The sequence below is a fragment of the Hyperolius riggenbachi genome, chromosome 2 (genome assembly GCF_040937935.1).
Source record: "Hyperolius riggenbachi isolate aHypRig1 chromosome 2, aHypRig1.pri, whole genome shotgun sequence".
In the NCBI taxonomy this organism is placed as follows: Eukaryota; Metazoa; Chordata; class Amphibia; order Anura; family Hyperoliidae; genus Hyperolius; species Hyperolius riggenbachi.
The window spans coordinates 515183137-515206301 of NC_090647.1; the positions used below are offsets into that span (position 1 = coordinate 515183137).

At 42.9% G+C, this 23165-nt stretch overlaps 1 long non-coding RNA gene across 1 annotated transcript in view; it reads right to left on the reverse strand.

Annotated features, from left to right (window-relative positions):
- Positions 1-22493, reverse strand: part of LOC137547223 (uncharacterized) — a 70403-nt gene extending 47910 nt beyond the window's left edge. Inside the window, exon 1 of the long non-coding RNA XR_011026532.1 lies at positions 22410-22493. This is a non-coding gene — a long non-coding RNA (uncharacterized lncRNA). The remainder of the gene's footprint in view (positions 1-22409) is intronic.
- Between the last annotated feature and the right edge of the window lie 672 nt (positions 22494-23165).

The window sequence follows — 23165 nt, forward strand, 5'->3', positions numbered from 1 at the left end:
ATTATCCACACCTGGCTGTCAGTTTGAGAATCGCTAATGGGACACACACCAGAAATTCCCATGGCCCTGAGCAATGGCTATGTTTCTGGTAATAACACCTCCATAAGCCAGTCTGATTGGGCATTGCATTTATTAAATGCTTTATTATCATCCGATCATCCATGCTAAATGTATGCGGAGGATTTAACATTCCTTGCTTCAGCTAAATAATTGTTCTTGTCACAAGAAAGAATACACAGGGGAAAGAGTTCCTGCCATCTTATGTATTTATCCTCAAATACCCCTGTCTGCCCGGGTTAACGTTTAGTTGATTTCATTTACAGTGCATGGGAGTTGGGATTTGACCCCTACACAACAGAATATGTATGCATGTACTAGCTGATGACCCAGCGTTGCCTGGGTATGTATTTGGCTGTTTGTTGGCTCCACCCACTTTTTCTAACCCTAACATACAATGGGTTTGATTCACAAGGCCGCGTTAACTATTATCATGGTGGCGCTAGCATTTTGCGTGTGCTATGATGGCGTAACAATTTTCACGTGCAATTGTGAATTTTTCAGCGAAAATGGTCGCATTTCACGTGAAAATTTCACGTGAAAAACGTTATGCTCGCAAAATGACCGTCCGCGAACGTGATAAGATTTATCATTGCTTTGTGAATCAAAATGAAACAAATCTGATTGACTGGCTGCAGCTCCACCCCCTCATCTGAATTTGAACCCCAGTCACCGAATGACCAACTGTACCAGGTTTGAGGCTTGTGCCATTAACAGTGCAAGAATGGCAGCAAATAAATATTGTCCTTGAAAATCAGTAGATAAATTTGGATTGGCTTTTGTAGGCTCCACCCACTTTTCTGAATATGAATCCCAGTCACCCAGTAACCAAATGTGCAAAGTTTGAGAACCCTGCCATTAATAGTGTAAGAATGGCTGCCGTTTACATTTTCCCAGTGAAATTTGTATTTGTCTCCGCCCACTTTTTGATCATGGGGATAAAAAATATCCTCTATGTTATTCCAGGTAATGTTCTATGTGTGTGCCAAATTTCATTCAACTCCATTCCGCTATTGTTGCGTGATTGAGTAACAAACATCCAAACTTTCGCATTTATAATATCAGTAAGATTCAAGGGTGTAGCAATAGGGGGCGCAGAGGTTGCGACCGCATCGGGGCCCTTGGGCCAAAGGGGTCCCGTAGGGCCCGCCTTAAACCACATTATTAGCTCTCTATTGGTCTTGTACTCATAATAATCACTTCTATGCTATGAATAGTAGTAATCATTAACAAACTATTCCCCATCCACTTCTTGCACCTCTGACATTGTAGTTGCCATTGGCAGGTTTAGGAGCGCTGTATAAATTGTTATGTATAGAGTGCTCGGGGGCCCCAATGTAAAACTTGCATCGGGGCCCACAGCTTCTTAGCTACGCCACAGGTAAGATTCTTGATATTCTTGAAAGAAAGAGTTTTTTGACCCAATATTAGCATACCTCCAACTTTTTGAAATATGGAATAGGGACCTTTAGGCCACTCCCCTGTCACACCCCTAATCATGCCCATGGCACACCCCTAGCCATGCTTACCATAAAGATTTCATGAGATAAATATGTTGTTTTATAAATCAAATCACACGGGTCCTTTCTATCCTGGTTCATTTTTCTTCATATTATCATTCAGGAGCTGTTTTCATTGGCTGCTGATTGACCACCTGATCACTGTGAGCCAATCACAGTGATCAGTTAGGGAAGAAAGAAAAAAAGATTCTAGTCCTTAAAGGAACCAGAGGTGTAGGACCTAAAAGAGTTAAATGATGGCAATAAAGTTTAGAGTTCATTAAACAGATTTTTCAGTAGAAAAATACAAATATTTACATAGATCTGTGTATGAGTGCGGAAAGAGGGACAAATGAAGAAGAAAGAGGGACAGAGTGACAGGGTTCCCAAAGAGGGACTGTCCCTCCAAAAGAGAGGGACAGTTGGGAGCAGGGCAGTTTATAGGCTAACATGCACCTAGGGTGAGGGTGTAAAATTTTCACCCGCCTTCACCCCACCCACATGGAGGCGTGAACCCTTACTCTTTAGGGACAGTCACACAGCCACAGGTCACAAGTAGATCTGTCTACTTGCTAGTGACCAGCCACTCATTTAGGAGAAAGCAGGGACCAGGAAAACACACAGGCGAAGAGAACCAGGAAATCCGACTCCTCCATGGGCGTCGTGCACTGACAGCCTGCAGTACTGCTACAGGACAACAGGTGTCATCATGCGGTGGTGACGTGATGATGACTTGATGTTTGACGCAGGCAGCCCTGGAGGAGTCGAGGAAGGTGATCAAGCTGGTAATCCTCTTCTTCCATTTGGCTGCACAGCGCATCACCAGCTCCCTAGCGGTTATATCCTTATGCCTGCAACCCCCTTCTTCTACTTGCCGGTCTGCGCCCAGAGCAGTCGCCCTCCCGGCACTGCTCAAGAAACGGCCCTGGTTGGTTGGGAGCTATGGAATAGAAGTTGATGCCCGGTTGATTTGTTAAAAAAGTGTTGAACTATCATGTTGTTGGGAGGTGAAGCAATAGTTATGATGGGTCTGATACATAAACCACTGGTACATTTTCCATGCGCAGTCAGTGCAGCCCGTCTTTCAATACATATATGGGGTACCACTCCAGCATTGCATGAATCCATCTGTAAAGTTCTGTCATTTCTGTGACTGAAGATACACTTTTTAAAGGGAACCTAAGTTGAAAAAAAAAAAGTTTTACTTACCTCGGGACTTCTACCAGCCCCCTGCAGCTGCCCTGTTCCTGCACTGTCACGGATCGATCCTCCGATACCCCGCCGCCACTGAGTTTTGTTCTTGCTGACCCAGCCATGTGGATGGCCACTGCGCCTGCGCAGCTCTGAATAACACACGTCCCTGATGATCAGCGATGGCTGGGGCTTACCTCTTCCCCTATTCGGAATGCAAGTTGCAATTCACACCAGAAGAATGCAAAGACAAAGAGCAGAGAGGACAGTGACACCTAGTGGCTGCAGTGGGAGCAACAAGACCCAATTGGAGGAAAAAAAGGTAAACCATGTCACTCCTGTTGTGCTGATCTGTGGGTTTGTTTGGCAGAGCTATCGGGAGCATACCAGGGGGGCCCCAATGGAAGAAAAATGAAGTCCAGGTTCCTTGTCCTCACCGGGTCCCCCTCCTTCCACCCCCGCAATCACAGGGGCTGCTCCACCATAGTTACACCAGTACACGGTGTTCCTAACAGGAACTGTAAAAAAAAGCAGTCCCTTTTGTTTCTTAACTTTCCATTTGTATAAAAAAATGTGCAGAAGGGATGAAGTAAGCATTTTGACTCTTCTAAACTCTTTGCAGTTTGGCCTTTTCCTGAACTAATGAGTCCAAGGGAGGGGAAATTTTAAAAAAAAAAGTGTCATAAGGATTTGCTCTGCCAAAAGTATGATCCCATTTAGGTGGATCTCAAAAATATCTTTCCAATCGGACAAGTGGCCAACAACGTTTCTCACTCTGCGTATCACTAAGCCGGTCGGGGCTGTGGGGACCGTAGCAACTGGAAGAGATCCTCCCAGGCAGCTAACTGGAAGCCTAAGCGATTGCCGAATGTAGACAAAATTAAAATGTAATTCTGGGACAGTTCAGCTGAAGCCAGTAAGGAGATTGGTGTGATTTCTATTCCTTCAACACGGAGGTGTAAAAAAAAAAAAAGAAGATTAGAGCGAGGATGATGCACTAATGAACCATAGCAGATATCACATTGTATCTGCTAGCTGCTCGTAAGACACCAAATCAAAAGCTAGGCCTCATGAAGTAGCAATTTAAGCTCATTTCTTTTCTTCCTGGAAGAATTAAATGACCTGTAAGATGTGACAGGAGTGACAACTCCATCAGATGCGGCTGCATTATTCAAATGGGCAGAAACAAGAGAACCTTTTAAGTCAGAGAGGCAATGAAAACATTTACATGGGCTTCATAATGTGATGCCGAGGCCTACTGTGTGTCAGCTGTCTGTGTGTCGCAGCGCATGAGGATGTACACGGTATTTACTCCCAGTGAGGTATTAGTCATGGCAGAGATGAGAACATGAGACCAACTCACAGCGAGAGGATGTTGCTCTTTATAGTCACACCATTTCCTGGTTTATGTCTTGATGAGCATTAGTGATAAGCCCGAATTTCGTATAATCGCAATTTCACATTGTCATTCGCAATTACGATGCAAAATCATAATGCAAAATTTCAGGAAAAATAATAATTCATTTAGTATGTGAATGTTATCAGGAACCCTAAATTCGCTATTTGGCATAATTTACAACAACAACAAATACTATGTGTAAAGCACTTTTCTCCCATAGTACTCAAAACGCATTGTTTGATTGCTAAGCTGTGGTACAGAGATAGAATTCTACAAGTCCACAATTCCAGGCTGAACAAGTGGCTTTTCAGTCTGGATTTGAATAGTTCCAGGGCTGGGAATGCCACAATACTACTCCCTACCACACCACTACTGGGTGTGGTGGGGAATTCCAAAGGGTATGGGCAGCATGACAGAAAGCTCTGGCTCCACAGGTTTTGAGGTGCACTCTGGGAGCGACCAACTTTAGCGGTTAATAGCATATCCCATATACATTTTATTGTCACCAATTGCTACCTATGTGAAGGAAAAGAGTGAGAACAAGTAAAAAAAAAAAAATTCTAAAAGACTTTGTAGTTTGAGAAACTTAATTTTAAAAATGCAAAGAAAAAATGTTTTTTTTAACGGTCCTTTTTCTGAGTTTAAAAACCATTTTTCCTTTGCATTTTTAAAATCGATTTTCTCAAAAACTACAAGGTCTTTTAGTAATTTTTTTTATGTCTTATTGCTACTATTCCCCTAAACACACAGTACTTAGCAATTTTGGTGATGATAGCATGTATAGGAGCTTTGCTAATAAGAGCTAAAATCGGCACAAAATTATGCAAAAAATGACGAGAAGGTTGCTCAAAATTACAAATGGATTACACAAAATCAATTGAATGTCCAAATTGTAATTACGTATGCTCATAATTGTGAAAATGTACGCAAAATTTTGACTAATCGTAATTAGCAGGTTACAATCACATCACTAGTAAGCATGAAACCCTTAAAGTGTACCCGAGCAGAAGCTTGTCTACGAGCAGCTCTGTGCTAGTGCGTATGCGCGGGCTCGTGTGGTTACTGCATGCTCGCAATCATAGCAGAGGCCTTGATCTGGATGGGAGCCGCGCTCAGTGATGGGGGACATCAGAGTAGCAACATCAGGGAACGTCAGAGTAGTACTACACAGGTGCAGAACGCTCTCAGCTACAGGGGCGCGACGGGGGAGCACACGTGGCCGGACTGTGCCTGTGCTGACTGGCCCCGACTAGACGACTTACGACTTACCAGGGCCAGTTATGAATGAACACGGTGGCTACTGAGGACAACTAGGGAGTGGTCAGGCCAGAGGGGGCTGGAGGAAGCCCCAGGTATGTATACATTTTTTATTTGGCCCCATCTCAGTTTTACTTTAAGCAGGGTGGGTGGCATAGTGGTTAGCGCTCTTGCCTTGCAGCGCCGAGTCCCTGGTTCAAATCCCAGCCAGGGCACTATCTGCACAGAGTTTGTATGTTCTACCCGTGTCTGTGTGGGTTTCTTCCGGGCACTCTGGTGTCTCCAGGCACTCTGGCACCCTTGACAATGATACATACACTACAGTCCAGAGTTCCCCAACCCTGTCCTCAAGGCCCACCAACAGTACATGTTTTGCAGGAAACAACACACAATCACAGGGGGAGTAATTAGTGTTGCAGCAGAGCTGATTAACTACCTCTGTGGATTTCCACAAAACATGCACTGTTGGTGGGCCTCGAGGACAGGGTTGGAGAACACTGCACTACACGATACATACATGGACAGTTAAGTGACAAGACAATATATGCACTGTACATCACTGTGGAAGATGTTGGCGCTGTATAAATAATAATAATCATAATTAGGTGGAGTAATTGCAGTATAAGAGACATATTTTACAGAGTGTGTGAGGTGTAAAAAGCTTAAAAATAAAATAAATAAAAGAGATGTATGCATGTATGGGGTTTGATGTATAGCATAATTGTCTAATCTGTGCTCCTGGAGTTCAGCCTGATTGATCCAGCCTATCCTGGTGACCTGAAATGGCTCGGGGAAGTCAGTGTAATATTGTAACTCATGCTCTGTACATCTCTAATGTTCTTGCTTTGAGTAGGATGGGTACATTTTCTTCCCCGCATGTGTAGATTTTCCAAACCACTACACAGGATAGCGACATAACTCATTAGTGTAATTAAACTGTATGACTTGGGAGTTCTGCCAGGCATTGCATTTCTCTGTTACTTATACCACTGAGTTCAATGCCAGAGCATTACAGCCTGACTATAGATTAGATATATAAGGATTAAGTGCAAACAGTAAAGCAGTAATGATCAATCTATTCTAGCTGGTCAATATCAAAGGTAATGCTATTCAGATATGAAACGCTTGCAAAGCAATGACTCTGGGGACGTAACCTACCTGCAGGGTGACATTTATTGTAAAGCAGAACTCCACCAAGTATAGATAGCTTCCTAATCCTACTTCTTTAAAGTGTTATGAGACTCAGCATTTCTTCTATGCTCAAGATTCTTTACAGCAAAAAAGGTACTACCAGAACCCCGGGAAGCAGAACAGCATTCAAACAGCTAAACACAGCACTTTCTTCTTCGGGGGGAAGCTTAGATCTGTTGCCAAACTTGAGGAAGTGATTGTGATAGTAGTTATGGCAAGTAAAGTTCCCCGGTGGACAGTTCCTGGCAAACCTGGGCTGTTTGCCGTTTGCATTTAAAGCAAGCTTTTTGTCACAAGTTTGTGTTCACGTTTTTTACATTAACCACTTGAGGACCTAGGGCTTTCTACCCCTTAAGGACCGGCCACTTTTTTTCCATTCAGACCACTGCAGCTTTCACGGTTTATTGCTCGCTCATACAACCTACCACCTAAATGAATTTTGGCTCCTTTTCTTGTCACTAATAAAGCTTTCTTTTGCTGCTATTTGATTGCTCCTGCGATTTTTACTTTTTATTATATTCATCAAAAAAGACATGAATTTTGGCAAAAAAATGATTTTTTTAACTTTCTGTGCTGACATTTTTCAAATAAAGTAAAATTTCTGTATACATGCAGCGCGAAAAATGTGGACAAACATGTTTTTGATAAAAAAAAACCCATTCAGTGTATATTTATTGGTTTGGGTAAAAGTTATAGCGTTTACAAACTCTGGTGCAAAAAGTGAATTTTCCCATTTTCAAGCATCTCTGACTTTTCTGACCCCCTGTCATGTTTCATGAGGGGCTAGAATTCCAGGATAGTATAAATACCCCCCAAATGACCCCATTTTGGAAAGAAGACATCCCAAAGTATTCACTGAGAGGCATAGTGAGTTCATAGAAGATATTATTTTTTGTCACAAGTACGCGGAAAATGACACTTTGTGAGAAAAAAAAAAAAAAAAAGTTTCCATTTCTTCTAACTTGCGACATAAAAAAAATGAAATCTGCCACGGACTCACCATGCCCCTCTCTGAATACCTTGAAGGGTCTACTTTCCAAAATGGGGTCATTTGTGGGGTGTGTTTACTGTCCTGACATTTTGGGGGGTGCTAAATTGTAAGCACCCCTGTACAGCCTAAAGGTGCTCATTGGACTTTGGACCCCTTAGCGCAGTTAGGCTGCAAAAAAGTGCCACACATGTGGTATTGCCGTACTCAGGAGAAGTAGTATAATGTGTTTTGGGGTGTATTTTTACACATACCCATGCTGGGTGGGAGAAATATCTCTGTAAATGACAATTTGTTAATTTTTTTTACACACAATTGTCCATTTACAGAGATCTTTCTCCCACTCAGCATGGGTATGTGTAAAAATACACCACAAAACACATTATACTACTTCTCCTGAGTACGGCGATACCACATGTGTGGCACTTTTTTGCACCCTAACTGCGCTAAAGGGTCCAAAGTCCAATGAGTACCTTTAGGATTTCACAGGTCATTTTGAGAAATTTCGTTTCAAGACTACTCCTCACGGTTTAGGGCCCCTAAAATGCCAGGGCAGTATAGGAACCCCACAAATGACCCTATTTTAGAAAGAAGACACCCCAAGGTATTCCGTTAGGAGTATGGTGAGTTCATAGAAGATTTAATTTTTTGTCAAAAGTTAGCGGAAAATGACACTTTGTGAAAAAACACAATTAAAATCAATTTCCGCTAACTTGTGACAAAAAATAAAATCTTCTATGAACTCGCCATACTACTAACGGAATACCTTGGGGTGTCTTCTTTCTAAAATGGGGTCATTTGTGGGGTTCCTATACTGCCCTGGCATTTTAGGGGCCCTAAACCGTGAGGAGTAGTCTTGAAACGAAATTTCTCAAAAATGACCTGTGAAATCCTAAAGGTACTCATTGGACTTTGGGCCCTTTAGCGCAGTTAGGGTGCAAAAAAGTGCCACACATGTGGTATCGCCATACTCGGGAGAAGTAGTACAATGTGTTTTGGGGTGTATTTTTACACATACCCATGCTGGGTGGGAGAAATACCTCTGTAAATGGACAATTGTGTGTAAAAAAAATCAAAAGATTGTCATTTACAGAGGTATTTCTCCCATCCAGCATGGGTATGTGTAAAAATACACCCCAAAACACATTATACTACTTCTCCCGAGTACGGCGATACCACATGTGTGGCACTTTTTTGCACCCTAACTGCACTAAGGGGCCCAAAGTCCAATGAGTACCTTTAGGATTTCACAGGTCATTTTTGTTTCAAGACTACTCCTCGCGGTTTAGGGCCCCTAAAATGCCAGGGCAGTATAGGAACCCCACTAATGACCCCATTTTAGAAGGAAGACACCCCAAGGTATTCCGTTAGGAGTATGGTGAGTTCATAGAAGTTTTTATTTTTTTGTCACAAGTTAGTGGAAATTGATTTTAATAGTTTTTTTTCACAAAGTGTCATTTTCCGCTAACTTGTGACAAAAAATAAAATCTTCTATGAACTCACCATACTCCGTACGGAATACCTTTGGGTGTCTTCTTTCTAGAATGGGGTCATTTGTGGGGTTCCTATACTGCCCTGGCATTTTAGGGGCCCTAAACCGTGAGGAGTAGTCTTGAAACCAAATGTCGCTAAATGACCTGTGAAATTCTAAAGGTACTCATTGGACTTTGGGCCCCTTAGCGTACTTAGGGTGTAAAAAAGTGCCACACATGTGGTACCGCCGTACTCAGGAGAAGTAGTATAATGCGTTTTGGGGTGTATTTTTACACATACCCATGCTAAGTGGGAGAAATATCTCTGTAAATGACAATTGTTTGGTTTTTTTTACACACAATTGTCCATTTACATAGAAATTTCTCCCACCCAGCATGGGTATGTGTAAAAATACACCCCAAAACACATTATACTACTTTTCCTGAGTACGGCGGTACCACATGTGTGACACTTTTTTGCAGCCTAGGTGCGCTAAGGGGCCCAACGTCCTATTCACAGGTCATTTTGAGGCATTTGTTTTCTAGACTACTCCTCGCGGTTTAGGGCCCCTAAAATTCCAGGGCAGTATAGGAACCCCACAAGTGACCCCATTTTAGAAAGAAGACACCCCAAGGTATTCTGTTAGGTGTATGACGAGTTCATAGAAGATTTTATTTTTTTGTCAAAAGTTAGCGGAAAGTGACACTTAGCGGAAATTGATTTTTATTGGTTTTTTTCCACAAAGTGTCACTTTCCGCTAACTTTTGACAAAAAATAAAATCTTCTATGAACTCGTCATACACCTAACAGAATACCTTGGGGTGTCTTTTTTTCTAAAATGGGGACACTTGTGGGGTTCCTATACCGCCCTGGCATTTTACGGGCCCAAAACCGTGAGTAGTCTGGAAACCAAATGTCTCAAAATGACTGTTCAGGGGTATAAGCATCTGCAAATTTTGATGACAGGTGGTCTATGAGGGGGCGAATTTTGTGGAACCGGTCATAAGCAGGGTGGCCTTTTAGATGACAGGTTGTATTGGGCCTGATCTGATGGATAAGAGTGCTAGGGGGGTGACAGGAGGTGATTGATGGGTGTCTCAGGGGGTGGTTAGAGGGGAAAATAGATGCAATCAATGCACTGGGGAGGTGATCGGAAGGGGGTCTGAGGGGGATCTGAGGGTTTGGCCGAGTGATCAGGAGCCCACACGGGGCAAATTAGGGCCTGATCTGATGGGTAGGTGTGCTAGGGGGTGACAGGAGGTGATTGATGGGTGTCTCAAGGTGTGATTAGAGGGGGGAATAGATGCAAGCAATGCACTGGCGAGGTGATCAGGGCTGGGGTCTGAGGGCATTCTGAGGGTGTGGGTGGGTGATTGAGTGCCCTAGGGGCAGATAGGGGTCTAATCTGATAGGTAGCAGTGACAGGGGGTGATTGATGGGTAATTAGTGGGTGTTTAGGGTAGAGAACTGATGTAAACACTGCACTTGGGAGGTGATCGGACGTCGGATCTGTGAGCGATCTATTGGTGTGGGTGGGTGATCAGATTGCCCGCAAGGGGCAGGTTAGGGGCTGATTGATGGGTGGCAGTGACAGCGGGTGATTGATGGGTGGCAGTGACAGGGGGTGATTGATGGGTGGCAGTGACAGGGGGTGATTGATAGGTGATTGACAGGTGATTGACAGGTAATCAGTGGGTTATTACAGGGGAGAACAGATGTAAATATTGCACTGGCGAATTGATAAGGGGGGGTCTGAGGGTAATCTGAGCGTGTAGGCGGGTGATTGGGTGCCCGCAAGGGGCAGATTAGGGTCTGATCTGATGGGTAACAGTGACAGGTGGTGATAGGGGGTGATTGATGGGTGATTGATGGGTAATTAGTGGGTGTTTAGAGGAGAGTAAACGCTGCGCTTGGGTGGTGATCTGATGTCGGATCTGCGGGCGATCTATTGGTGTGGGTGGGTAATCAGATTGCCCGCAAGGGGCAGGTTAGGGGCTGATTGTTGGGTGGCAGTGACAGGGGGTGACAGGGGGTGATTGATGGGTGATAGGTGATTGGCAGGTGATTGACAGGTGATCAGTGGGTTATTACAGGGAAGGACAGATTTAAATAATGCCCTGGCGAATTGATAAGGGGGGGGTCTGAGGGTAATCTGAGCGTGTAGGCGGGTGATTGGGTGCCCGCAAGGGGCAGATTAGGGTCTGATCTGATAGGTAACAGTGATAGGGGGTGATTGATGGGTAATTAGTGGGTGTTTAGAGAAGATAACAGATGTAAACAATACATTTGGGAGGTAATCTGACGGCGGGTTTGCGGGCGATCTAATGGTGTGGGTGGGTGATCAGATTGCCCGCAAGGGGCAGGTTAGGGGCTGATTGATGGGTGGCAGTGACAGGGGGTGATTGATGGGTGATAGGTGATTGACAGGTGATCAGTGGGTTATTACAGGGAAGAACAGATGTAATGAATGCACTGGTGAATTGATAAGGGGGGGGGTCTGAGGGCAATCTGAGCGTGTGGGCGGGTGATTGGGTGCCCGCAAGGGGCAGATTAGGGTCTGATCTGATAGGTAAAAGTGACAGGTGGTGATAGGGGGTGATTGATGGGTGATTGATGGGTAATTAGTGTGTGTTTAGAGGAGAGAATAGATGTAAACAATGGATTTGGGAGGTGATCTGATGTCGGATCTGCGGGCGATCTATTGGTGTGGGGGGGTGATCAGATTGCCCGCAAGGGGCAGGTTAGGGGCTGATTGATGGGTGGCAGTGACAGGGGGTGATTGATGGGTGATTGACAGGTGATTGACGGGTGATTGACAGGTGATTGACAGGTGATCAGGGGGGATAGATGCATACAGTGCATGGGGGGGGGGTCTGGGGAGAATCTGGGGGGTGGGGGGGTGATCAGGAGGGAGCAGGGGGCAGGGGGGGGGTATAAAAAAAAAATAGCGTTGACAGATAGTGACAGGGAGTGATTGATGGGTGATTAGGGGGGTGATTGGGTGCAAACAGGGGTCTGGGGGGTGGGCAGGGGGGGGTCTGATGGGTGCTGTGGGCGATCTGGGGCGGGGGGGGGAGAAAATAAGTGTGCTTGGTGCAGACTAAGGTGGCTGCAGCCTGCCCTGCCCTGGTGGTCCCTCGGACATTGGGACCACCAGGGCAGGAGGCAGCCTGTATAATACACTTTGTAAACATTACAAAGTGTATTATACACTTTGTATGCGGCGATCGTCGGGTTAACATCCCGCCGGCGCTTCCGTATGGCCGGCGGGATGTTGCGGCGAGTGAGCGGCGACAGGCGGAGGCGGAGGATCGTGTCACGGATGACGCGATCGCTCCGCCCATGCCCAAACAAGGACCGCCGCCATTTGTCAATACGGCGGTCCTTGCGGCGTCTGCTTCCCGGCCGCCATTTGTCTATACGGCGGTCGGGAAGTAGTTAAAGTCAACGTAGCGGTTAATAGCAAAGCTCCTGTGCTAGAAACACCAACTTTGCAAGGTATGTTAAGGGGGACAGTGGGAACAAGAGCAAAAAAAAAATGTCAAAAAGACCTTGTAGTTTTTGAGAAAATACATTTAAAGTTACGATAGGAAAACAAGTATACATGTAAAGTGGAACTGAAATATGATAATAAAAAAATACTTTTTCACAGGGAGGCTGTAGGGGGCTGGCAGAAGCCCCTGGTAAGTGAAAGTTTATTTTAAATCATATTTCAGTTCTGCTTTCAATGCAGTAAATGACAGCCTAACGGTAGTGTAAATTTACTTATATCAAAAGAAGGAGCAGTGAATTTCATGACCGGGTTTCCAGGAGGTCAGTATGCAGTTACAATATTTGCTTTTGTGCACAAGTAATATTGTCTGCTTACAAATTTTAAGTTCCCAAAGTACAGTTTACCTGCTCTTGCATTTTATTGCATAGCTGCTGTATTTATATATTATCTATCAAGTGATCATTTCTCACTTCTCTCTGCTTCTCAGCTCAGTGCAGTTCAGTTTCAGCAGGCTGCTGGCTGTATACTAAATGTATCTAACAAAGAAATGTAAACAAAAGATATTTTTATCACCTCTTCCAATGCGGCCAGAAGGCAGGGTACTTTCCGCTGAAGAACAAAGTGTTGTTTTTAACTGTTTGAATGCTGTTCTGCTACATTTTTTTGGGGTAGTGGATTTTATGCTGTAAATAATCTTTTAGAGGAAAGAAGAGATGCATAGTTTCCTACCACTTCAATACCTTAAATAAAAACTGTAAAGAATCTCAGTAAAGACAAAGATAGCAGCAAAAAAAGAAAAACCCTGAGTTGTTCCCTGAATTTTACTGCTACATCTCTGTCCAAACATAAAAAAATGTTTTGGCCTGAGTTATACTAAAAGTAAACTGCTGCCATTTCTGTAAAGTGTTTTGTATGTCAGATTTTCCATGGGCTAACCTCAAACTCTGACCCTGAAACTAAAGCTGTGCAAATCTCTGCTTAGACGACTATGACAACACTCTGCAAACAGCATTGGCAAGGCAAGGAAGGTCCCCTGTGCTCCATAATGTTGTACATTTTACACTGTGACATGATCAACGACTGCTATCACATCTCCAGCTATTATTAGCCTATGTAAGGCTTACACTGCAGGACTGGCATTCATCAAATAGATGGTCATTTAAATAAGTGGCATGCAGTAAGTTGTGTTTGGGTGATTTGTAGAGAAATGAATCAGAAAAACACTGTTGGAGGCGCCCTTGCTATCTAACACCAATTAATATATGTAAGAAGTAAATGGATCTTACCCCCTTAGACGACAAAGCACAAAGGTAAGTATACATTTTATGCATGTACATAAGACAACGCGTTTCATGGGTGCTGGCCTGCTTCCTCAGGTCAATACAAAAGTGCCTTTAGCAGCAGTAGCCACGGACGTGAGCGTCTCTTTAATCCGAATCGGAATGTTGGACTTGTTTAGTGAGCACACATTACCCGACTTTGATAAGCCTTCAAATCAGACCTACACTAGCTATTATAGTAGTTGGAATTTACGAGTCCCTTCCTGATGTCTATGCTGCAGGAACAGAACTTGTCGTCCCATTGGTCGAGGCAGTGAAAGCTGTGATTCCCTGCACCAATAACAATGCAAAAGACACAAAAAAGGGCAGCTTGAGAAATTCAGGCAACTTGTTGTTATGGTTACCCAGCATCTCCTGTAGGCTGCAAGAAAGGAAGAAGTGCTCGGGTGCCCATATGCAATTAACTTTTTCTCCTAGGTGATATTTTCACACCTTGTCAAAAAATGCCCTTTAAACCTCCAGCAAACAAGAATATTCTCAAAATAATTTTGATGATTTTGATAGTACTTTGATAGTATATTGTTGGGAAACCCCACCCACAGTGTGCTGTCAGGGCCAAGGCCCCGACAGTTTCCTGTCTGTGAACTTCATTGCATTGCGGGAAATAACAGTTGTTGCCAACTTTCAAGCAAGCAGTATCTGACATATATGTATATATATATATATATATATATATATATGTATATATATATATATATATATATATATATATATATATATATATTATACTATATAAATATGTATAGTATAGTTATATATATATATATATATATATATATATATATATATATATATATATATATATATATATATATATATACCTTTTAGCCTCATATTGCTAGTGGGCATGATTATAGATAATGACAGCTGGTGCTGTCTGCTTTTTTCTCTAGTCTGCCTAGCAGTACAGATTATTACCTGCAAGCTCAAACAACAATATACATGGCAATTATTACTCATTTCCTGATCTATCTTCCATTTTTCACCTTCTCGCTTTGCAATGTAGCCATTTATCCTTTCCCCACTACTATCCTTCAATAAAGTTCCACTTTAAAGCTCTTTGGAGAACATGCACCTGACTCAATGGATCAAGGTGAAAAAATATCTTCTGCATGTTTCCACCCACTTTGGCCATGAGAAAACCTGCAACCCCCCCTCACCCTTCTTCGTGTATTTTCAAAAAATACTTACAAATGTTGGAGAAAGTGAACACCTCTTTTGTTCCACTGTAATGATCTGCAATACTTCTCAACTCAAGGAGGCGAAAGTACATCCCATGTATTGGAGTCTGCAAATTGCTGAAAACTACATAAATACCCTATTTTCTGACTAGAAGACGCTTCTGATCATGAGATGCACCGAGGTGTAGAGGGCAAAAAACAGGGGGAAAATATATTTACTAAACCTGATGCATCCATGGTGAAGAGGCTTCTTGTGGATTACGCCCCCTTTGTACCTCTTGTGTCTCCCTGTGTACTTCTCTGTCCCCCTTGTGTCCTCCATGTGTCCCTCATGTGTCCGCCTCTGTCCTCCTTGTGTCCTCCTCTGCATGGGCACAGTACGGGTAGGAGGTTTGTATTGGAAGGCGTTCACAAGTCAGGAACTCCCTGCATTTAGACTATCAGACATAGTAACTTTCCCCCCACACTCACTTTTGGGGTAGAAAAAGTGAGTCTTATAGTCCAAAAATACAGTAATATTACATTTGTCTTCAGTAAAACAGGTCACTGTAACTAAAACATTTTTAGATTTACAACCCTAGCATGTAAACTTAGCTTCCCTCTTGTATAATAACCCTAACAGTCCTGACCTATGACCAACCCCAAACCCTAACCAATACTTACCTTCCTTCATCTTCAGTAGGTACCATCCTTGGACATGTATAGCCAAAGCCCCACCACCAAACAAAGCACCGCCTGCAGATAACCCACCCCTTCGAGGCTATATGTACTCCAAACTCTGTACCCAAACAAAGCGGTTCCAAAACAATCTGATTTACTTTGGTATATTCTGTACAAAAGCACATGCGCTTAAGCTTGGTGTCAGAGAAGAGAATTCAATCTTTGTTTTTTGTAATTTAAAAAAAAAAAAAAAAGGTAAAAAATTCAATAAACATACAGAACACCAGTTCTTCCCAAGTGCTTTTTTTTTTGCAATTTAATATTGTTAACAAGTATCTTCCTATTTCACTTTGAACTCAGCTATAAATTCCCAAAACTGTTAACTCAAATTAAATGTCTTTTTGACATCTGTAGTCTTCTGGATCACAGACTTCCTAAAAACCTCCCTTACCCAGCATGAGTAAGTAGCTGCATGGAATAGGAGCCCTCGTCTGTCATCAGCGGAGCCACTTGTAACTCCAAAATATTAATTCATATAATTAAAAAACAATCACTTCCCCTCCTGGAATAGAGACCTGACCCTTGAATGAGGAGGACAGGTAAGGTACAAAAGATGTGGATCCAAGCCATATGGTATGGCCTTTATGAATTGAAGGTACAAAAGGTGGAGAGAAGGAATATGAGCAGCAGGGAACTCACATAGTGGAAAGGATGTGGAGAACAGCCCCTCTAAACACCAAGGTGGTAACAATAGCTGGGGTGGTAGGCATCAGAGGGGTAACTGGAGGGGAGCAGCATCGGTGATTGCAGGGGGGCCCAGAGCTGTGGGGGCTCCAACTACCAAACTTCCCTTCCTCCGATACATAGGGATTATAAATCAGATCAGGTGTTTTTGTGGCTACACTTGTTATGGGTGTGAAGATCATGATGGATAGCACTTCTTCTATGACCCTTGTGAGATTGGCTCCAGAGCTGTGAAGGGCAAAAAAGGAAGGCAAGGGTGGGAACAATGGGGGGCACCATCAAAGTTTCGCAGGGGGGAGGACCCATGGATTGTAGTTACACCACTGGGAGGCATCAACAGATGATAAAAAAAACCTTTAAAGTGCCTCCTGGACAAGAAAGGCAAAAAGGGTGCCAGACATTTGGGCACCTCCATAGACTGTAATGTGAATTTAGAGGGTTATTTGCGCGCGGCAAAAATCAGAGCCCAAATAACGGGGGAAAAAAACTGCAATTAAGCCGCCAGCAATAGCTGATAGCCAAATTGCATCTTACCCCTAGCAGGGGATGCCATTTATCGGCTTTACCCTGCGCCCAAACTTCCTGGCGCCCTTTTGCATGTATGCCTCTTAGAAAAAAAGAAGGGCTTTACTGCCCAGTGCATCCTGTTTTGACAGGCCAGACCTACAAAACACCTTGTCTTGTGTGTCTAAACAAAGTCCTTTTGATTTACTTGCTTGTCATCCTTGGACGAGGCAAGTAACCATCCCTCCTCCATTTTTTAAGTTTTTATCATCTGTTGGCACTCATAGAAACAATGTTTGCCACAGAGAGGCTACACAAGTCTAGGGAAGCAATTTTGCAACGTTGCTTTAATGTTACCATTTTGTGGGGTTTTATTTTAGTCTTGACTTTTTTTTTTTGTAGTTAACCATTTGTACATGATGTTTAATCAATGTTATCTTATTGTATTATCATGCCTGTTTTTGGCAAATTAAAGTCTGGTGAGTTATTTTTTAATCAATATCATTTGCTTTGTGTTTTATTGCAAGTCTTGAGATGTTATCGAAGATAAAAGAGCTGTACATGATGGTTGATCATTTGAACGCTTAGCACTGATTTTTAGCAAAGCATCCTGATTAACCTCTTGCCGACCGCGTCACGCCGATGGGCGTGGCCGCGGCTGTCCCCCTGGGGGACAAGAGAGCGATCGGCTCTCATAGGCAGAAGCTTATGACAGCCGATCGCCATAATTGGCTGGCTGTGGGGAGGGAGGGTATTTAAAGAAACAGGGTTTTTTTAAAAAGTCAACAATAATATTTATAAAAAAATAAATAAACATGGGGGAGCGATCAGACCTCACCAACAGATAGCTCTGTGGGTGGGGAGAAAAGGGGGGGGGGGGGGAATCACTTGTGTGCTGTGTTGTACGGCCCTGCATCTTGGCCTTAAAGCTGCAGTGGCCAATTTTACTAAAAATGGCCTGGTCACTAGGGGGGTTTAGCACTGCAGTCCTCAAGAGGTTAAGTAGGTTCAAATATAGTTTTTGTGTTCTTTTGTTTTTATTTGCAATCAAAGTCTATTCCTTTGTAACTTTTTAAAGCTTTAAAAATGAAATGTGCACCTGTTGTTTCCAACTCCGATCTTGTCCACTGGCACATACCGGCCACCCCCACGATCCTCTAACAACATGTGCCTGTTTGCACCGTGCTTATTTCACTCTTATATATGATTGCAGGACTTCTCTAGGGTTGCCGCCACTCTCTTGAAGTCGCTCCCACCAGCCATCAGGCTTGCCCCCACCTTTAACGACTCGAGTCCTCATATAAACAGGTCTGCGGTTACATATTAATCCAAACAACTATTAGGGTCAATTCACACTAGGCCTAAAAACGCTACAATTCAGCAGGGTGGAAGCACATGTCTAAACGGATCCATTTACACTTGCCACTTAAAACAGAGCAGAAAGGAATGAGAGCAGGAAGGGGAGCAGAGCGCATGTTCCTGAGAGGTACATTCTCACTAGGTTTCCTCTTCAGTTCCTGTGAGCAGGAAGTGCTTGTGGATCCCCTTAACTAGACTAGCGCTCCTGTTCAAATCTGATGATGCTTTACTGATAGAATAGTAAGTCTGTAAACTTGAGAGAAAAGAATAGTAAGTCTGTGACACAAGCAGGGGTACCATGTCATCCTGCTGGGACCAGGATTTGAAGGGAAAAGCAGGTGTTGAGGGGAGTGGCCAATATACATACAAATAATCATTAACCCTCTGCACTCAAGACACTCACAACAAGCTGGAACCCTAGCAACGAAAGCAACTAGGTTGCAAAATTGTAATACAGTAGTCAGAATTGGTCATACATTGTATATTTATACTGGCACATTTGCTCGGACCCGAGGTCCGAGTTTACAGTATCCAGAGGTTTACTATATCAGAGTTCACTATAACGAGATTCTACTGTAGGTTGCAAAAGTGGAGGATATTAGCTTCCAAATGGACTGCATGCAACAACATTCCATACTGGACCCTTTCACCAGTATGGAGGTTCCCTTCTTTACCTACACCAATCAGCAAGCAAGCAAACATTTCCTGCTCTTGAACCTGAAATTCAAGCTGAGGCACTGTCAGGTTCTACCATTATAGGAAATACATGCATGCACATAAATTAGTCTCATTTCTCCATGGAGTGACAAACTGTACTGATAACACCACTCTCCTGGCAGCTGCACAGATCTCTGGGTCATGTGACTAGCATTTCCAAAGGACATTTCTCTGGAACTGCTGCATCAAATATGCAAATTCTGTGAGTAAAGGCGTTCACAAAGCCGTGATAACTCTTATCACGGTCGCGTTTGCATGCGAAAAACTTTACGTGTGTTAAAGTGCGTGCAAAACGCTAGCACGACCGTGATAAGAGTTATCACGGCTTTGTGAATCAAGCCCATACTGTGCAACTACAGGACTTGTGGAAGTTTAAAACAATGGCTTCAGAATGTATCCTTTAAAATGTAACTGTAGGCTTTCAGAAGGCATACGTGAATATCGGGCACCATGGAAAACCGAGCATAGGAGCAGTGCCGATAGTAGGATATCGGTAAATGTACAGATACTCTATTATTCAAAGTGTTAATTTTCGTTAGTAAAATATCAATAATTGTTACCAGTATTTTACTATAGCTAAACCTAATCCTGCTTTAACACAGAACCTTCCACTACCGTTACCTAACTCTAACCACCCCCTGGTGGTGCCTAAACCCCCTGATGGTGCCTAACCCTAAGACCCCCCTTCCCCCCTGCTGGATCCTAACCCTAAGACCCCCTCTGGTGGTGCCTAACCCTAAGACACCCCCGTGGTGGTGCCTAACCCTAAGACCCCCTGGTGGTGCCTAACCCTAAGACCCACTGGTGGTGCCTAACCCTAAGAACCCTAAAACAACCCTGTGATGGTGCCTATCCCTAAGACCCCTGGTGGTGGTGCCTAACCCTAAGAACCCTAAGACACCCCTGGTGGTGCTAAAAAAACAACAACAAAAAACAGCATAAAAAGTTAATTATTGGGTGCCCTCTAGCACCCGAATTTCCTCTTTGTCGCCGGCTTCACCGGCTTAAAAATAGAGAGAAGGCTTGTAAAAAAAGATAATAATTGGTTGTCAACCTGGTGCCAAAATTTCCTTATTTTCAGTCCGATTTGTCCAGAAGCCACATGCACCCGATTTGCCTGATATCTTCAGAATTTGCCAGGCTATTATTTGGGGAGAGAGTACACCCTCCACACCGTGTGTATTTAGTCCTGCAGAGCTCATCAGCCCTTTAAACCCATGGCTCTTGAATCTAAGCGAAAAACAAAAGTATTTCTTATTTCTTTGTTCCCGCTTTTTTCCCTTTCCATTAATGGATTGCTTGTAAGCAATGATTTCTAACTGGATTTTATGATGGCTTCCCTTTGTGCACAAACTAATGAAATGTTTGGCTTTGCTGAACAAAAATACAAAAAGAACCTTGTACATAAAACAGAGCTTTTTAGTGGGTCGAAAGAAAATAAGCAGTTTGGCAACCATACTTGCATTAGCTGAAATATGACTGATATCAGTGTTCCATGCTGCCATTTTGTATTGTACAAAACAATCCAAATATGCCGTCTGCTAAGAATACAAAATGTAAAATCCATGTAAAAAAATAAATAAATAAAAAACATTTTTGAAATAGGCATTTCAGGTCAGGCATTTGAAGGAAGCAGCATGGAATCAATGTAACGGAGCGGGTAATACAGAAAAGGCTCAGTGAATTTATTCAAGACTTTTGCTTGCTATTTTTTTTTTTTTTTTTACAAAAATAAGCTTTCAGTGTGTTGGAGGTGATTTATTGCTGCACTCATGATGTTTTGTATGCTTTTAATAATATGACCTTTGATTACTTGTAAAAATCCAATAGAGTCTTTGTTAATGTTGTTTGGATGTCAGCAGTAATTGTAATCTATATACATATCTTACCTTGCAATCATATTGCCAGAGGCTGGGAGCTGCACCGCCTCAGTGCACAAAATACAAAGTAGAGAGAAGCTGTGCAAAGCTGCTTATAAACCCAACACAAAAGGAAGAAAGGCTCAACAAAATGCAATACTCTTTTTTAATATAGTAATAAAAACAAAATAACAAATAATAAATCATATAGAAAATTGTTATTTTTAAAATGTTTTTGAAGTAGTGCAGCTCGGTTTGTGAGACCGTCCTCTGAAAAATCCAGTTGTAGATTTACTTACACATGTTTAATCAAATAAAATCCTGTGGGCAACTGGTTGCTATGAAAACAGCTGCTTTCTTTGTATATTAATTTTTTTATGCATCTGACAATATGCAGCACAGATATAAAAAATACCAATTTGAACAGATATTTTTTTAAACATGAACAGTATGTTATTACTACTATTATTATTTTTTTTATAAAGCCAACCCTAGGCCTTAGTTTCGGCATAAATGTGTTAAAAGCATTGAAGCTATGTTAAAATAAACCTGGTACAAGGTCATGAAATATATTTTTCGAGGGCATAACGACGTGTTCATAAAATGAAAACAAATACACGTCCAGAGGTCATCTTCCGTGAAAAGCTTAAAAGTTCCAAAGCTAGCCTTTGTACAATTTGTGGTAGATCAGGAAACAATTCACACTATTATTAATAATAATATCTTCCACAGCGGTTTTACACCTGACCAATAGGTTTGCGGTGTGATGCCCTAGCCCTGTTGCACCGCAACACACAAAAAGTCAATAATTTGACCCTATGGCGCCAAGTGGGCCGCCAGGGTCATATGCATAGCACCGCCCCCCCATGTCCCTCGCCCAGTGACGTACTCCCTATTGTACAGGAAGTACGTTCATTGGTTTCCGGGTTACCTTGTCATATTCCCCTTGTTCGCACATGGGCGCTGCCCTGTGGACGCCAAAATATTTAAGTTTCCTGCGTCACCTATTGACTTACATTACCACCTCTGTGGAAGTCCGACAGTAACGCACTATTGAATTTGCGGTGCCTCGGTGGCTGAATAGTCTCTTCTGGCACAAAGTGACGCAACGCGGTAAGTGTGATAGGCCCAACTGCCTTGTATTGCTGTTGCGTTACCCTGCGTATAACAGGATAATTGATTGCTTAAGTTATGTGACCTTTACAGGTGTTGACTTGAGGACCTCTGAGGCCCATGTTGGCCATATGGTAGTCACGGCCCTTCCAGAGGTTATTCCTGTCCTGTGGGATGATCCTGTGAGCTGAGGAGAAAGGGGAAAAGCAAACAGCTAAAAAGTGTCCATCAAAAACATCAAGTAGACACGGATAAATCCTTCTGCAGTATATTTTACCAAAACTAATGAACTTCACAAGGTCCTGGGAAATAGCACAGAAGATAAAATAATGTTTATGTCTAAAAACGCACACCAACTATTATATATCATGCAACTATTCTTACCGTTTCACAGAGGCTGCTGTTTCAGAGAGAGAAAATAATTCAGGTTGAAACTTTCACTGAGACTTTAGCTGCTCTGAATGCCAATGCTCTGCCCATACCCAAAGAGCAGTTCTATTAGTGTCTCTGACATCTAGTGGCCAAACTGAATATTGTACATTAGTGAGACATAAAGTGATATTCCACTGTTGATGACAAAAGGCAATCCTCTCAGTTTAGAGCAATACAGCACAAAGGGAAGTTTAAATATTATTTCAGATGTTTCCTTATTATTATTTAGTATTTATATAGCGCCGACATCTTCCGCAGCACTGTACAGAGTATATAGTCTAGTCACTAACTGTCCCTCAGAGGGGCTCACAATCTAATCCCTACCACAGTCCTATGTCTATGTATGTATTGTGTAGTGTATGTATCGTAGTCTAGGGCCAATTTTAGGGGGAAGCCAATTAAGTTATCTGTATGTTTTTGGGATGTGGGAGGAAACCCATGCAGACACAGGGAGAACATACAAACTCATTGCAAATGTTGACCTGGCTGTGATTCGAACCAGGGACCCAGCGCTGCAAGGCAAGAGCACTAACCACTACGCCACCGTGCTGCCATAAACCCATAAATGTTTAACCGCACTTAACCGTCACTTGCATAGCTCAGCCTTCTTGCCAGCAAAGTAAGTGATTAGTACAGACATACATATATTTTTTTTTTTGCTATGGGGCCCAGTCAGTTCTAGTTATGCCCCTGAATGGTGCTATATCG